This window comes from Cynocephalus volans, chromosome X (genome assembly GCF_027409185.1).
Source record: "Cynocephalus volans isolate mCynVol1 chromosome X, mCynVol1.pri, whole genome shotgun sequence".
Taxonomy (NCBI): domain Eukaryota; kingdom Metazoa; phylum Chordata; class Mammalia; order Dermoptera; family Cynocephalidae; genus Cynocephalus; species Cynocephalus volans.
The window spans coordinates 47,329,416-47,345,764 of NC_084478.1; the positions used below are offsets into that span (position 1 = coordinate 47,329,416).

Sequence of the window (16,349 nt, forward strand, 5' to 3'; positions counted from 1 at the left end):
CATTAATTGAGCATCTGCTCTTTGGAAGGATCTATGCTAGTACTGGTAATGTCAGGATAAACAAGATCTTCCTGTGCTCATTGAATTTTAGAGTCTAGGAGCAGATATTATTGGAGGGCACTTCAAAAAGTTCATGGAAAGATTCATATTTTCTTTTATTATTTTCCACGAACATTTTGAAGTACCTCATATAAGAAATATGGTAAGTTACAGCCTGTGACCTAAAGAACAAGTCCAAAGAAAGAGTGAGGAAGTGAGGGGTGGGTGGGGGGATGTCCAGATGACAGTATCAAGTGTAAATGCCAAGAGGCAAGTGGGTTTTTTGCCTTAGGAAACTGCAAGTTCTTCAGTGCAAGTCAATTTTAAATTAAGTTGGGTGGTGGGTCAGATGAGGATCTGAGTGTAGTGAGCAGTGGCCATGCTCTCAGAAGTTGTGTCCAGAGCAGTGGCCATGCTCTCAGAAGTTGTGTCCAGTCTTGAAAGACTAAAAGCCTGGAATGGAAAACTACTTATAGCAATTGGCTTGGGATCATGCAGAAACCAGAAAGAAATCTCCACCTAGGGCAGGAATGAAAGGTGTCTTGTGCTTCCCCCACTCCAGGGCAGTTGAATACAGTGCACAAACTAGGTGTTCTATGCACATAATCTCTAATAAGTGTCAGAATAATAAGAGTAATACTATGTTGACATGGGATTCTCAGAAGCTACTCTGCTGGCACTCTTTGCTCTTGTCTGGGAAAGACAGAGACTGTCTTTGTTTCGTTTCAGAATACCAGAGACTGGGTAACTTAAAAAGAAAAGATATTTATTAACCACAGTTCTGTGTCTTTTGAGTGGGGAGTAGAATACATTGACATTTAGTTTTGCGATTGAGAAGTATTGTCTTATTCCTGGCACTTTCTAGCTTTTTGTTTAAATGCTAACATATTATTTGTTCCTTTCTTCTTTGATTATTGATCATCGCTGTCTGTGGGGGTTTTTTGAGTTTGTAAGATTTAGTTTCTTTTTTAATCTTTCTCACTTGCATTTGTGTTTTACTAGTGTGTTTTGTTCTTACTTGTGAATTCATGGCAGTGATTATTGTTTTTTGGATCCGCATGCAGGACTCCTTTGAGGATTTCTTTCGGGGCTGGACATGTGGTGATGAACTCTTGCAATTTTTGTTTGTCTGAGAAATAGACTGTTCCTCTCTATTTCTTAAGGATAGCCTTGCAGATACAGTATATTTGACTGGCGGTTTTTTTCTTTTAGTATTTTGAATATGTCATTCTATTTTCTTCTTGCCTGTAGAGATTCAGTTGAGAAGTCTGATGTTAGTCCAATGGAGGCTCCTTTATAAGTGACTTGACACTTTTCTCTTGCTGCATTTAGAATTTTCTCTTTGTCTTTGAGCTGTGCCAGTTTGACTATAATGTGTCTCAGAGAGGATCTTTTGGATTGAATCTGCTTGTGTATCTTTGAGGTTCCTGGATCTGAAGGTCTCTTTCTCTATATATACCTGGGAAGTTTTCTGTTATTATTTCATTGAATAGATTTTGACTGTCTTTACCTTTCTCCTCTCCTTCTGGAACACCCATGATTCAAATGTTTGTGTGCTTAAAGTTGTCTGCCAGTTCTCTTAGACTTTCTTCATTTTTTAACTCCTTTTTTCATTTTTGTTGTTCCTTTTTTTTTTTTTTTTTTTTTTTTTTTTTTTTTTTGTCTGCGTGAGTTATTTTATAAAGACTATCTTTAAGTTTGGAAGTTCTTTCTTCTGCTTGTTTTAATCTGCTGGTTAAGAAGTTTTTATTTCACTGAATGTGTCTTTCAGTTCCAGGAGTTCTGTTACATTCTTTTAGAAGGTATTATTCTCTTTGTAAATGTCTTCCTTCATATGCTGGATATTTTTTCTCACTTCATGGTGTTGCCCAACTGGATCCTATCTTATCTCATGGAGATTCCTGAAGATAGTTATTAGGAATTCCTTTTCAGTCATTTCAGGGGTTTCCTCTTCTGTAGGGTCTGGTATGTGAGAGTTACTAAATCCCTTTGGCAATATCATATTTTCAGTTCCAACCCCCACCCAGATTTCCATTATCTCTATGTCGATTTCTGGTCATCTTGTAGATCAGTTGCTTCTTCTTTTACTCTGGAGTGGACTTTGAGTAGAAAGATTTTTTCTTCTTTTTCCAGGCTCCTCAAGTGACTCTTCTTGTGCCAATAATGTAAAATGTGCAGTAGGCCTCCTGCATGGTGGTTGTGAATATTATTGTGGTAGCAAGCTGTCCTTATGATGGTAGATGCTGTGGTGGTGGCTGTTTTGGACCACCTCTGCTGGAGCTGTGTGAGGCCTCCCCACTGCTGGTGGCATGGGGTCCTGCCTTCTGTATGGTTGGGAATGTGTGGCAGGGGTGGCTGGCTGGGTTTTCCACCTTCCTGGGGCCTGCCTGCTGTTAGCAGCATGAGGTCCTGCCTTCTATGCAGGTGGGGCTTATTTCTCACTGTTCTGGAGACTGGGAAGTTCAAGATTAAGGTTCCAGCATCTAGCAAGGTCCTCTTGCTGTGTCATTCCATGGGGGAAGGTGTGAGGGTGAGAGAGAAAAGGGGACTGAACTCGCTCTTTTATAATGAACCCACTCCCATGATAACAACATTAATCCATTCATGAGGGCAGAGACTTCATGGCTTTTTTAAATTTTATTTTGTCGATATACATTTTAGCTGATTATTGCTAATCACCTCTCATTAGGCCTCATCTTCGAACATTGTTGCATGAGAAATTAAATGTTCAACATATAATTTCATGGGGGACACATTCAAACCATGTTTGAGTCCATTCCATTAGTAGGGTATTTAAAGTATGTTATCTTTAGTGTGATTTGTCTACCTCAAGGCAAAGGATAGCTGTTTTGATGGGAGTGAATGAGGGAGTCCTTGACATATTTTCTAGGAGCCTTGAGTTGCACCGGGTTAGGGAAGATTCACCCAAACCACAATCAGTCTATCTATATCTGTATGTATGTATGTATGTATGTATGTATGTATGTATGTATTTGTCTATCTATCTACATCTATCCATATTCTCAAAGAGTTTCTTAGCAAGTAAGTAACTTTTACTTGCTAAGAAAAATTTTGACCGATTTGGTGTGCCATGTCCTAGAGCACTGCATGTTTTCGTGACATCTCCAGGTTAAAGAATAAATTAAAAATTTTCAGGAGAGGAGGTACGTAGTGTTTAAAACCAAAGATATAATAGTAATAACTGGTCAGGAACCCAAATACATGCCGGAACTTTGCCAAGTGCCTTGAATAAATTAGTTAAATTCCAACAGTCATACTTTGCAAGGATTACATGAGCCAGGGAGCAAGATGTCTACCTCAAGACTACTTCACAGAGAACCTGAACCTTGTAGAACTTTGCTTTTTTTCCAAGTTCATGTGGCTTATAGGAGACAGTGCTGAGACTAGACCTCAGGTCTGAATACTGCTGCAGCCCACACTTTTCCTCTCCTCTCAGCCTGAGATAGATCTTGGGTCTATTTATTCATTTCTGTTCTGACTGCTCTATGATATCTCTCAGGTGATGAAAATAGATGTTGTGGCCAAGTACTAAGATCAGGCCTCAAGAAGGAATGTGAAAATGAACATCAAATACAATTTCGGACTGCCTGTGGGCCTCATTTGCCTGAGCTCCTCCTGCCCCTAATCCTGGGGCTCCTAGATCACTGATTCTGCCCTGGTCCCAGCATTACAACCTGTCCTCTGGGTCTTCCCCACTGTGTCCACCATACTGTCCAAACTAGAACTGACCCACTGGCCAGCTCTTCACTGCATCCTTCTTTGGGGCCAGCACCTACTCCAGGGTAACAGACAGCCCAGACTCACCTGTTTCTCCTTGACTATATTAGTCAGCTTTGTGTGGCTATCACAGAATACCTGAGACTGGGTAATTTATAAAGGACAGAGGTTTATTTGGCTTACAATTCTGGGACACATATGTCCTGCATGGGCCTCAGACTTCTTCTACTCATGGTGGAAAGTGGCAGGCAGCCGTCAAGTACAAGCAGATCACATGGCAAGAGGAAGCAAGAGAGAGAGAGGGACATGCCAGGTCTTTTAAACAACCACCTCTCCTGGGAACTAATAGACTGAGAACTCACTCACTACCCCATCCCCTTGGGAGAGCAATTAATCCATTCATGAGGGATCCACTCCCATGACTCAATCAGCTCCCAACACCGCCACATTGGGGATCAGATTTCCACATCAGTTCTGGAAGGACAATACCTCCCAACTCCATCACTGTCATAGAAGGTTCCAGCTTCCCGGGGGTCCCATCCCTCACCATGGACAGTTTCTGACAGCAACAGACCCTTCCTTGTAATTTTTAACCTCAGACAGTGAAGCTTAGACACCTCTTCATCTCCTTGGGTACCTCCACCATGCTCTCAAAGTGTTTTCAAATCTTCTGGTGAGGAGAGTCTGAATTGCTAAAGAAATTACTGGTATTATACCCTGAAACAGAGATACAATACTGAAATATAGAGTGGAAATTTTAGAAAGTAAATCAGATTAGAAACAGAGAAGGTTTTAATCTGTTGGCTTTTTGAATCTGGCTACTGAATCCATACACTAATAAGTGAGCTTAACTAAGTGGTCATAAACCAAAATCTCCCTCCTAAGTTTTAGATGAGGAAAGACCAAGGAAATCACTGTGTAGCAACCATATGCAGAGGCTGAGATCTTAAAACTCTAGTCTTCCCATGAAGCTATGGTAGATTTTATGGTTGCTGTGAGAATTACCACAAATTTAGTGTTTTAAACAGTTCACATTTATTATCTCTGTAGGGTTTATTATCTATATTTCTGTAGGTGTGAAGGATGGATTCCGTACTTAGATTTTCACAAGGCTCAAATCAAGCTTTCATCCGGCTGTCCTCTGATTGTGCAGCTATTAGAATTTCCTTCTGACCTCATTCAGTTTGTTAGCAGAATCCAGTTCTTTAAGGTCATAAGACTGAGGCCCTCTGTCTTTACTGACTGTCAGCTGGAGCTGCATAGATTTTTGAGACTTCTCTCTAGTCGCTTCATGTGAGCCCTTTCATCTGAAGTCAACAATAGCAGGTGAATCCTTCTCATACTTGGAATCTTTATATATATATTTTTACACTTGGAATCTTTCTAAATTCTCCCTCTGCTGCATCTCTTTTCTGCCACCAGCCAGAGAAAGTGCTCTGCTTGTAAATATTCATGTTCTGAGAATTGGTCTTACCTGGATAACCCAGTATAATATCTGTAAGTTTGGTTCCATATCCTAAATGTATGTGAAAAGTACCTTTGGCAATATAACATGACATATTTACTTTTCAGGGACAAGGATATGGGCATCTTTATGAAGCAATTATTCATCCTACCATCGATGAGGAAAATGTCTCCCTGGCAGACACACCAGCTATGATAGGAAAAGAAAAAAAAATCATCATCATTCTTTTGCCTCTTCTCTGTAGCTGCACAGGAGAAAATTCTACATTTTCATTGTGTGTAAAGACACCTGCACAAGATTTCAGGCACGTTCATCAGGTGGTAGGTAGCAAAGACTCACAAGCTGGGAGCTAAAAAGAAGAGGAAAATTTTCTGGCTTTTGAGATTATTGCAATGGTCAGTAGAGAAAGGTGCTGTTTGGTGACAAGTGGCAAACCATCTTTACTGAAGTTTATCAGGTCCTTTAGAAAATTGGTATGATCCTACATTTTTTAATTTGCAGAGACCCTTTATTTATTTATTTTTTTTGGTTGTGAATATTCATGAGATACAAAGCTGATTGTCACCCCTCTTGCCCAATATGTGAAGGCAAGATCTATACTGGCAGCATGCTCATTACCACAAATTGCAATTATCCCCCATTTCCCCCACCCATTTATCCCCAACCTCCCTTCTCACCTCTTCCCTCCCCACTTCACTTTGTATCCCAAGGTATGTTCTCTCCCTCTGCAAGTTGAACACACCACTGTGGTCTTTCTTTCCTTCTTTCTTTCTGTCTTAGCTCCCATTTATGAGTAAGTTCATGTGGTATTTATCACTCTGTGCTTTGCTTATTTCACTCAACATGTTTCTCCAAGCTCATCTATTTGGTGACTATAGGAGAATTTCATTCATTTTTATGGCAGAGTAATATTCCATGGTGTATATATACCAAATTTTCCTTATCCAATCATGTGATCCTACATTTCAAACTGCCTGTCACATAGTATGTGCTAGAAAAATTTGGAAAATTGCAAAGCAATTTCGGCCATATCAAAAACTTCTCCAAAAAGGAAGAAGGCTTTTGTTATACAAATTATAAAAGTTGCAACTTACTGACCATCTACTATGCAAGTGTTTATGAAGAGTCTGCAAGTGCTGATCCACTCCATGTCTTGCTCTCCTTCCTGGGTAAACAGCGATACTACATTCCCAGTCCTCTTGTAGTTAGAAAGGGTCATGTGGCTACCCTTGCCATGGAAATGTGAATAGAAAAACTGTGTGTCATTTCCAGGCCAAGGCATTTGAGAGTCAGGATGCCACTTCTATGCTTTCCGGTCTATTCAGCAGTAAACAGGGAGATCCCATGTTGAGATGTGGAGCCACGTGCTGGATCCCTAGGTAATCTGACATTGAAGACCCCCCTGCCAGCCCACATCATATTTTATGTGCATAAGAAATAAACTTTCATTGTGTTAAGGCTTTCATATTTCAGGCTTGTTCTATTAGATTCACTAGTAGTGACTTTATCTGAATACTACACAGCTACTATTTCTGTTGTTATTGTTACTTAAAGGAAAACGTGTATATATTTTTGATGCTTAAATTCTAACATTATGGATATATCACAATTCCACTTCCTTACAACGTTTCTCCAAAATTCAGCCCTTGCCAGAAGTGACCAAAATTAAACACCTTGAGTCAATTATTTCTGAATATATTCTAGTTTCATTTTACATACATGTGGTGGAAAAGAATATTGTTGATTTTTAACCTGTATTTATAACGATATACATATTGTTCCCTCACTTATAAGGAGTAAAATTTCTGCAATAATATCTCGAGCACCTATGGGCCCATGCTTTAAAATTCTGATTTGTCTATAAGACATTTCTTTCTATACTGAGAAAGAAGGATTTGGTCAAAATAACCAGGTGCCAAGAAAGGGGACCAGAGAAGAAAACCACAGTTAGTGAGGAAATCAGGAGGACTGGGACAAAGAGCAAACTCCAGAATTCATGGGAAAGGGCACAACCTTATCCAAGTACAAAGAGCCAATGGCAGATGGTAGTCAGGGATCTGTATCCAGAGTCCTGCATAGGGTAGAAAAGGGACCAGAAAGAGATTATGCAGGGAAACTGGCGGTGTCTTGGACAACTTTCATGAATAGGCTTGCGAGTCTCTGAATCATCATTGCCAGCACGAATTTGTAGGGTGATCTGAATGGGCAGATCTATTGAGTGACTAGATCAGAGGCATGCCCTACACTCCACTTTCCCTTAGAATGTCCCCCACCCACTTGTCAGGCAGAGTATAGCTAGCTCCCCTGCATCACCTAGTGATGAGATTAATGGATTCTGGGAGAGCTACATCTCTTCATTGCTCTGGTGGTTTAGCACATCCATGCCAGTGTACCGGGGCTGAGAGCAGCCTTAATGCCCGAAAAGAAAGGATATTTATTCCTCGTGGATATGCCCCTCCCAACTCTTAGGTTGAGGCTGTGCTAGTGGGTTGGGCTGGTAATTAGCAACAGTTAAAGAAGGGCAAGTAGTACCAATGAGTCATGGAAGTGGGGTGCAGCAGTAAGGAGGAGGATATGGGAGGGGGTCTCCCTGAAGCTAAATACCTCACTGACTCTGCAAGTAAAGGGCTGATTGGGGACATGTCTTGAGAAAGGATCAAGATGTTATCACCAACTCAGATTGCTCTCCATTGTTCCTGACTTATTTGCACACTGTAGAGAAGATGTCCTTTGGTTGTGTTTGGTGGCCTCTTGCTACTAGTTACTGAATGGAATAGGGGGCTGGCTCAATATGCGAACTTTAAAAAAAAATTTATTGAATCAAAATTGATTATACGTATAGTTGGGGTTCAGCATTGAGATATGTTGATCAAATCAATATTAGTAGCATGTATATTGTTGCAACCTTTTACAAAGGGGATGAAGGACCATTGTAGATGGTGTTTAATTGACTGGGGGTGACAGGTAAATGGGGGATACAAAGCTATATCTTTATCACTGTAATAAGCCCAACTTGATTGAATTATGAATTAAAAATTAGGTTCTTCATCATCAATTCTCAAAGTTATCCCATGATCTGTAGTAAATGGAGCAAAATCTAGAACTGCGAAGTAAGAACTGTGGACTAGAGTGTGAGGCTGAGGCAAGCAAAGGGAGGACTCCTTTACTTCATAACAGAAGTAAAGGTGAGGACTCTGAGTGAGCACCAACCCCAAAGCAGAGGGAAAGATACAGACCTGCATCCCCGTTGTTAGCCTTGGAAATCCCCCAAAAGAGGTGGCTGGAAAGTTTCCCCTGAATTCTACCTCTGGCATTTCAGGGAAGTAAATGCCTTGATCTGACGTGGGCAGCATCACACCAGTATAAAGAGCTCCAGGTCCTGCTTGAAGTCAAGGTAAAGTCCCTAAATGAGTTTGAGGGGATCCCCACAGCAGAAGAGAATGATCCCCACAGAGTCACGCCCCTGCTGTCAGTCCTTTTAGATGCTGAGCAGGGATTGTCTGATTTTTCTGAATTTTCTCTCTGGGGGTTCAAGGAGGTGAGGGCATTTTACCCAGGTATTGGCCTCAGGGTCGCAGAGAGTTGCGTCCCAAGCTGTAACAGAAGTCAATGTGGGCACTCTGTGATCTCTGAGGAAAGCACCCACCCAGAACAGTCGGGCAGCACGGCGACCCGCACATGCTGTCATGTCTAAGAGGCTCCGTATGGCTGTGCGGCTCAGAAGCCCCTTCACTTCACCCTCTGAAAATAGGAGAGTGCTATGGGGAGGCGTTTGTTCCAGGCTGGCTAACTCAGGTCACCAGACGGAGGAGTCCCAGCCCAAGTCAATAAAAGACCTTTCTGTGAGTTCTGAGAGAATCGCTCACTCCAGACCACTGTGGGCCCTGCGGAGCCCGCCCCTTTGTCTGCACTGCTGGAGCCCGGGCAAGGTTTGCTGGAAGGGCTACGTCCTCATATCCGCCTTGAGGTCTCAGAGACGCATTGGTGTGAGAGGGGTTGTGTCAAGTTCCTGAGAGGGGCTGAGGGAGAGTTCCACATCCTGCCCGGAATGAAGTAAGGACCCTGAGTTCGGTGTGAGGGGACCGCCCACCCCAGACAGTTCTGCCCCTGCTGTCAGCTCTGACAGAACCACACAGCAATCGTCGATTTCACGGTCTCCAGGCCTCTTCTAAATTCCCACTGAGGAGACTGAGAGGGATGTGGGTATTGGACCCGGCGCAGGCTTCGGTCCCGCAGAGTCTGGGAGGAGTAAAGGCAAAGACGCTGAGTGAGGTCTGGTGAAACCAGCAACCCCAGAACAGAGGGGATTTTACAGAGCCCCGTCCTTACTTTCGGTCCTGAGAGGATGTGGCTGAGGGTGGATTGATGTAAGGAACCTGACTTTTGCCTCTGCTGTCTCAAAGAAGCGAAAGGCTTAGAATGTGAATGGGGTGGTGTCAACCCAGCAGAGGGATGAGTCCCAGGCAAGTCTAAGGGTCAAAGCGGAGATAATGACCCAGGTCTCAGGGAACCACCCACCTGGAACGAAGGGGAACTCACAAAGCCCCACACCCACTGTCAGCCCAGGGAGGCCAGGGGCAAGGCTGTGAGGGGAGGCACTGCCTCACACTGTAGTTGGGGGTCGGGGGAGGTTCAGGGAGCTGAGGTCTTTGGGCTGAGAGGGGCAGCCTTATGTCATTAGAAGGAGGAATCCCAAACTTATGTGGCAGTCAGTGTGAGGACCCTGAGTGAGGACTGAGGGGACTATCCACCCCAGAACAGTAAGAGTCACAGAGTCCCATCCATGCCTTCAGACTTGACATAACATGTAGCAGATATATTAGGCTGTGGCATCCCTGACAGTCTCTTCGGGGCTTTCAGGGATGTGAGGGCCTTGCTCAGAGGGAATATATCTAAGTTCATAAGAGGGAGGGATCCTGGGCCCTCCCAGAAGCCAAGGTGAGAACACGAAGTGAGTACTGAGAACATTAATTACCCCAGGACAGAGAGTCCTACAAAGCTCTGCCTGGGCTTTCATCCCTCTGTGTCTCCAGGCAGATGTGGTCAGATGAAGTTCCCTTCAATTCATCCTCTGGTTTGTCAGAGAGATAAGGGATTTGAAATGAGGGGTCAGCATCAAAGCAGGAGGTCAGAGACACCCCAGGTCTTGCTATAAGTTAGGTGATGACCCTTAATGTGAACTGAGAGAAAGACTCTCCTACCAAAGAAAAGGGCCACTGCTTTAATCTCCAGTAAGCCCCAGGCAGATCTGACAAGTAGCAACCTAGGGCATACCTTAGTTAGTTCCACAGGGTCTTCAGGGAACAGGCAGATCAGGGAATAGGAACATTGTGGGTTCCTGGAGCAGTAATTTCAAGAAATACTGCAGAGGTGGCCTAAGCTAAAGCCAAGGAGGTGTCTCCCGGCTGAAGTGGGCTAACCGTCTTCTCCTTTCTCCTCTAGGTCACTGAGTCATCTGCCTACCTGCCTACTGTTCCTGTCTAAATTCATCATGCCTCGAGGAAGGAAGAGTAAGCTCCGTGCCCATGAGAAACGCCATCAGGTCAAAGAAGAGCCTGAAGAGCTGCTGGGTGCTCAGGCCACTGCAGGAGTGCGAGGAGAGTTTTCCTCCACTTCCTCTTCTCATAGAAAGAGTATTCCCCAGAGCTCAATTGAAGGGGCAGCCAGCAATCCCCAAGGGCCTGGGAGAGCCCCATCCACCGCCACTACTGATACAGCTCTTTCATATACAAGAGCTAACGAAAGGGCCAACAACCAAGTGGAAGAAAGGCCAAGATCCTCCCAGGCCCAGCACTCCACTGAGCACCTGCCCAAAGATCCTGTTGATGAGAAGGTGCTTTTATTGATCTGGTATCTGCTGTACAAGTATCAAATGAAAGAGCCCATTTCAAAGAGATATGCTGAGAAATGTAATCCAGATGCACAAGAGGCACTACCCTGAGATCCCAAGTAGAGCTTCTGAGCACCTGGAGCTGATCTTTGGCCTTGACATGAGGAAAATGGAGCCCAATATGCACATCTATGTCCCTGTCAACAAGCTGGAAACAAGCAGTGACGCAAGGCTGAGAGATGATGGAGGTGTGCCCAAGACCGGCCTGCTGATGATTATCTTGTGTGTGATTTCCACAAAGGGTAATTGCATCACTGAGGAGCAAATATGGCAAATATTAAATGTTATGGAATTATATGAGGGGAGGGATCACTTCATTTTTGGGGAACACAGGAAGCTCATTACTAGAGATTTGGTGTGGGAAAATTACATGGAATACCGGCATGTGCCTGATAGTGATCCTCCAAGCTATGAATTCCTCTGGGGTCTGACAGCCCACACTGAAACAAGCAAGATGAAAGCTCTTGAGTTTTTAGCCAAGGTCCATAATACCATCCCCAGTGCCTTTCCATTATGGTATGAAGAGGCTTTGAAAGGTAAGGAAGAGAGAGCCCAAGCCAGAGTTGCAGCTAGAGCTCGCAATAGTACCATGCCAGTGCTTGTTCTAGGGCCATGTCCAGCAGCTCCTCACACCCCTAGTAAAGTCTGAGGCATTCTTCACTTTGTGGTTGAACAGAGAATTCCGTGTTCTAAGTTGGAAAGTCAGGGTGTGGCTGGTGACAACACAGTGTATAACATTTATTTTCCTGTTCTGGTCTGTGTTCCTAGATAATTTTTTTAAAATATTGTTCCTTTAATCAAGAAGTTTAAGTACCTTCAGAATATAAGTTTGTGAATAACATTGCTTAAACATTGATTGCTGTGAACCAAATTAAAGAGTAAAAGTCTTATTATTTTGTAAAACAAATTAAGAAATGTTTCATTGTATTTAGTGATTTGGAACAAGATAGCATTACAGCAAATTAGGCATTTTCTTTGAAATGTGAAAGAACTCAGCATTGTAATAGCTAGGAAATGATTAAGTTTTGCAAAGATGAATATGCTAATTACCCTAATTAGATCATCACCCTTGTATACATATATTGAAATATTACTTTATACCTTATGAATATGTACAATCTATATGTTTCAATAAAAATTAATGTCAATAAATATATTAAAAATAAAAGATTATAAAAATTGTTGGTTTCACTTATCATACACATTTATATATATGGACATGTTTAGTGTATGCAAGAATAGAGGAGAAATAAAATGGTAATAAATTAGACCTCTTTCTCAGGGGCTCATTTATTTTTTCTCAGAGAATAGTTGAGAATCTACTCTTTGGAAGGCTTGTGGTAAGACCGGGAATGCTAAGATGAACAAGAATTTTTCCTGAAATTTAAAGTCTTAAATCAGCCATCATGAAAGAAAAGTGGTACATGACTTAGTTCAGGTTGCTATAACAAAACATTATAGATTTGGTGGCTTAAACAACAGTTCTGGAGGTTGGAAGCCTGAAATCAGGTTGCCAGGTCGGGTTCTTGGTGACCACTCTCTTCCTACTTTACAGTCTTCTCATTGTTTTTTCACATGGTGGGGTGAGCTCTAGACCATTCATCCCATTATAAGGGCTCTAATCCCATTCATAAGGGCTCTCCCCTCATGTCCTAATTATCTGTCAAAGGCCCCACCTCTGAGTACCATCGCATTGGGGATTTAAGCTTTAACATATGAATTTGGGGGGGACACAAACATTGAGTACCTAGCATTGGGATAACCCCTAAGCAAAAGGACAAGGCAAAAGAAGGTGTGAGAATCTGGAGGCTTGGGATGTAAGCAGTCCAGTGTAAATGCCCTGTGGCAAGAGGGTTTGGAGCCTTGGAAAACTTTAAGTCCTTCATTGTGAGGTAATTTTAAATTAAGCTGAGTGGTGGGTCAGATGAGCCTATGGGAATAACGAGCAGGAGCCAAAACCTCAGGTGGTGTGTCTCAGAGTTGACAGACTAAAGTCTGGAAAGGAAAATTGCTTTTAGCAGTTATTTTTCGATCGTGAATAAACCAGAGAGAAATCTCCCCCTGGGGAAGGAATGAAGATGTCCAGTACTTTTGTCTCAGTGCAGGTGAACACTGCATAAAAAGGTGATTTACACACATCATTGCGAGTGAGTGTCTGATAGAGAGTGATGATACTCCTATGAGATGGGATGCTCAGAAGCCGCTGTGCTGGCGATCTTTGCAGTGAAAGGCAAAGCACATCCATCAAATGGGCGTTTGAATTAGGGTATGTTGTATGTTATTTGGGAAACATTAAGCTAAAACTAGATTTTTTATGGGGTGAAATAATTGCAAATACAGGTGGTTTGAAAGAAAGGACAGATGGGATGGAGGGATTGAAATCGACCTTGACCCAATTTCTACTGGCTTTGAAGTGGGTCAAACTGTGTAAGACTCCCCCACACCAACAATAAATAACATATTCTCAGAGAAGTTGTAGAGTAAGTAATTTAGTTCAATCATCAAAACAACAGTTTGGCTAATTTGGTGTGCTATATCCTAGCTGGCTGCAAATTCTCTGACATTTCCTGGATGAAAATCCATTCAATGAACAAACAAAAACCAGGAAGGAAATTGCTAGGTTTGGGGGTCAAAATAATTATAATTATAACTGAAATTTATCAAAACCCTATATATTTCAGGCACTGTGCCAGGTTCCTTGAATAAATTGGATAGATCCCAACACTCTTACTTTATAAGGAATACATGAGCCAGGAGTTGAGAGGACTATTTATCAAACCCACTTCACAAAGAATAAGAGGCTTAAAGAACTTTGCAATTTTCCTGAGTTCACCTCTCTTGTAAGCGATAATGCTAGCATTAGACCCCTGGTCTGAATACTTCTAGGGTTCATGCTGTTCCCACTTCAAGCCTAAACCGACCTTGTGTCTCTTATTTCATTTCTCTTCTCACTACTGCATATTGTCTCTGGGCAATGAAAGGAAGGAGCTGGGGCCTATGTACTAACACGAAGTGTAATAAATAAAGGAAAAAAAATGAGAATTAATCACCATTTGGGGACTGCCTGTGGGCTTCATTGCCTGGGGTCCACTTCTCCCTTGCTCCAGGATTCTCTGAGAGCTGAGTTTGCCCAAGTGCTGGCACATGGAACTGACCCAGCACTTCCTGAATTACATTGCTCTTCTCCTGAGTCTGTCCCACTGGGCCCTCATGCCCAAATCTGGATCCTGACCATCTCTGGATCCCTGATGCCCAAATCTGGATCCTGACCAGCTCTTTCCTGCTTCCTTCCATGAAGACTGAACACTGCTTGCTGTGGGAAAGTCCACAATAACCTTCCTTTCTTTTTCTTGACTTAGAGCATTCCAACGACCTGCAGACGTCCACTGTCTGTTCCGCTCTTGATCTTGGAGTCCCTCTGATAACAACAGCCTCTTCCACATGATTTTTTACTTTGGCAGCGAGGTTTAATGTTTGCTCATTTGCTCTCAGAGATTTTTCCAAATTGACTTGTAAGTAGAGTCTGATTTGGCATAGAATCTACTGGTTCTTGTGATATAACTCTGAAGTTGGAGATTTCAGAAAGTAAATGAGGTTAGAAAGAATAAAGAATTTATTCTGATGACTTATTTGAGACTGGGCACTGAATCCATACACTGATGAGTGAGCTTAACTAAGTAGTCAAGAATAAAAACCTCCCTTATAAGTAGGAAATAATGATAGATCAAGGAAGTCACTGTGTAGCAACGATCTACAGAGGCTGGATTCTAACAAACCCTGTAGTCCTCCCAGGAGATAGATTGCTATGACTGCAGCAGCAAATTACTAAAATTTAGCATTTTACCACAACAAACATTTATTATCTCACATCTGTGGGTGACAAATCCAGTTTGGCCCTGCTGATTTTTCTGCTCTGTATTTTGCAAGTCCCATACCATGCTATCCGTGGCCAGGCTATTTTTGTGAGGCTATGGGAAGAATCTTCTTCCAAGCACATTTGGGTTGTTGGTGGATTTAAGTTCCTTACAGCTACAAGACTAGTGTCCCTCATTTCCTTGCTGCATTCAGCTGGAGCAACCATAATTCCTCAAGGCCTCTCTCCAGTCCTTGTACTTGGGCCCGTTCATCTTGAGTCAGCAACTGCACGTTGGGTCCTCCTCACACTTGGAATCATCTAAACTTCTCCTTCTGCTGTACCTCTCTTCTTCCGCCAGCCAGAGAAAGTTATCTGCTCATAAGGGCTCATGTCATTAGGTTGAGCCAACCTGGATAATTCAGAATACGTCGCTATTTTAATATTGGTTTCATAAACTTAATATATCTACACAGTGACTTTGGCCGCATATCATATTCACGGGTTTCAGGGATAAGTGCACGGACATCTTTTTGTAGCAATTATTCTCTCTAACACTAATAGAGAATATTTCCCTAGCATGCTAGCCTTTATGAGAAATGTAAAACGAATCCCCATGCTTCAGCTGACTCTTGTCTGTATCTGCCCCAGCAGAAAATCCTGGTTTTTCAGTGTGTGTAAAGACACCTGTACAAGTGTTCAGGCATATTCATCAAGTGGTGGGTAGCACATATTCACAAGTTACGATTTTGATCATGAAGTGACAGGAAGAAGGAAATTCTCAGTGTACTGAGATTATTGTAAGGGTAAGTGCAGGAAAGGGCTGCTAAGCTAAAAAGAAATTAAACTCTCCTTGCTGATATTCATAAAGTGTCCTTTAGAAAATTGTTGTGATCTTATATTTGAAAACACCTGTCACATAGTATGCACTAGAAAAATTTGGCAAATTGCAACAGTTTTGGCCTTCTCAGAAACGTCTCCAAGAACGAAGAAGGCTTTTATTATACAAATTACAAAAGCTGCAACTTACTGACCATCTACTACGTAATTGTTTATGGAGCATCTGCAAGAGCTGATCTGTACCATGTCTTCCTCTCCTTCTTGGGTACACAGGGAGACTACATTCCCAGTCCTCTTGTAGTTAGAAAGGGTCATGTAACAACCCTTGCCGCTGAAATGTGACTAGAAAAAACACGTATCATTTCAAGTCCATCCAAGGCATTTGAGAGTCAGGATGCCACTTTTATGCTTTCTGGTCTATTCAGCAGCAAACAGGGAGATTCCATGGTGAGATGTGGAGCCACATGGTGCAAGCAGCCTGCATCCCTGGATCAACTGACAGTGGAGACCCCTGCCTACTCACA

The 16,349-nt window shown here is 42.5% G+C and overlaps 1 pseudogene; it reads left to right on the forward strand.

Moving 5' to 3' along the window:
* Nucleotides 1-10,733: 10,733 nt before the first annotated feature.
* LOC134367975 (melanoma-associated antigen B10-like) lies at nucleotides 10,734-11,781 on the forward strand (annotated as a pseudogene).
* The last annotated feature ends 4,568 nt before the right edge of the window (nucleotides 11,782-16,349 follow it).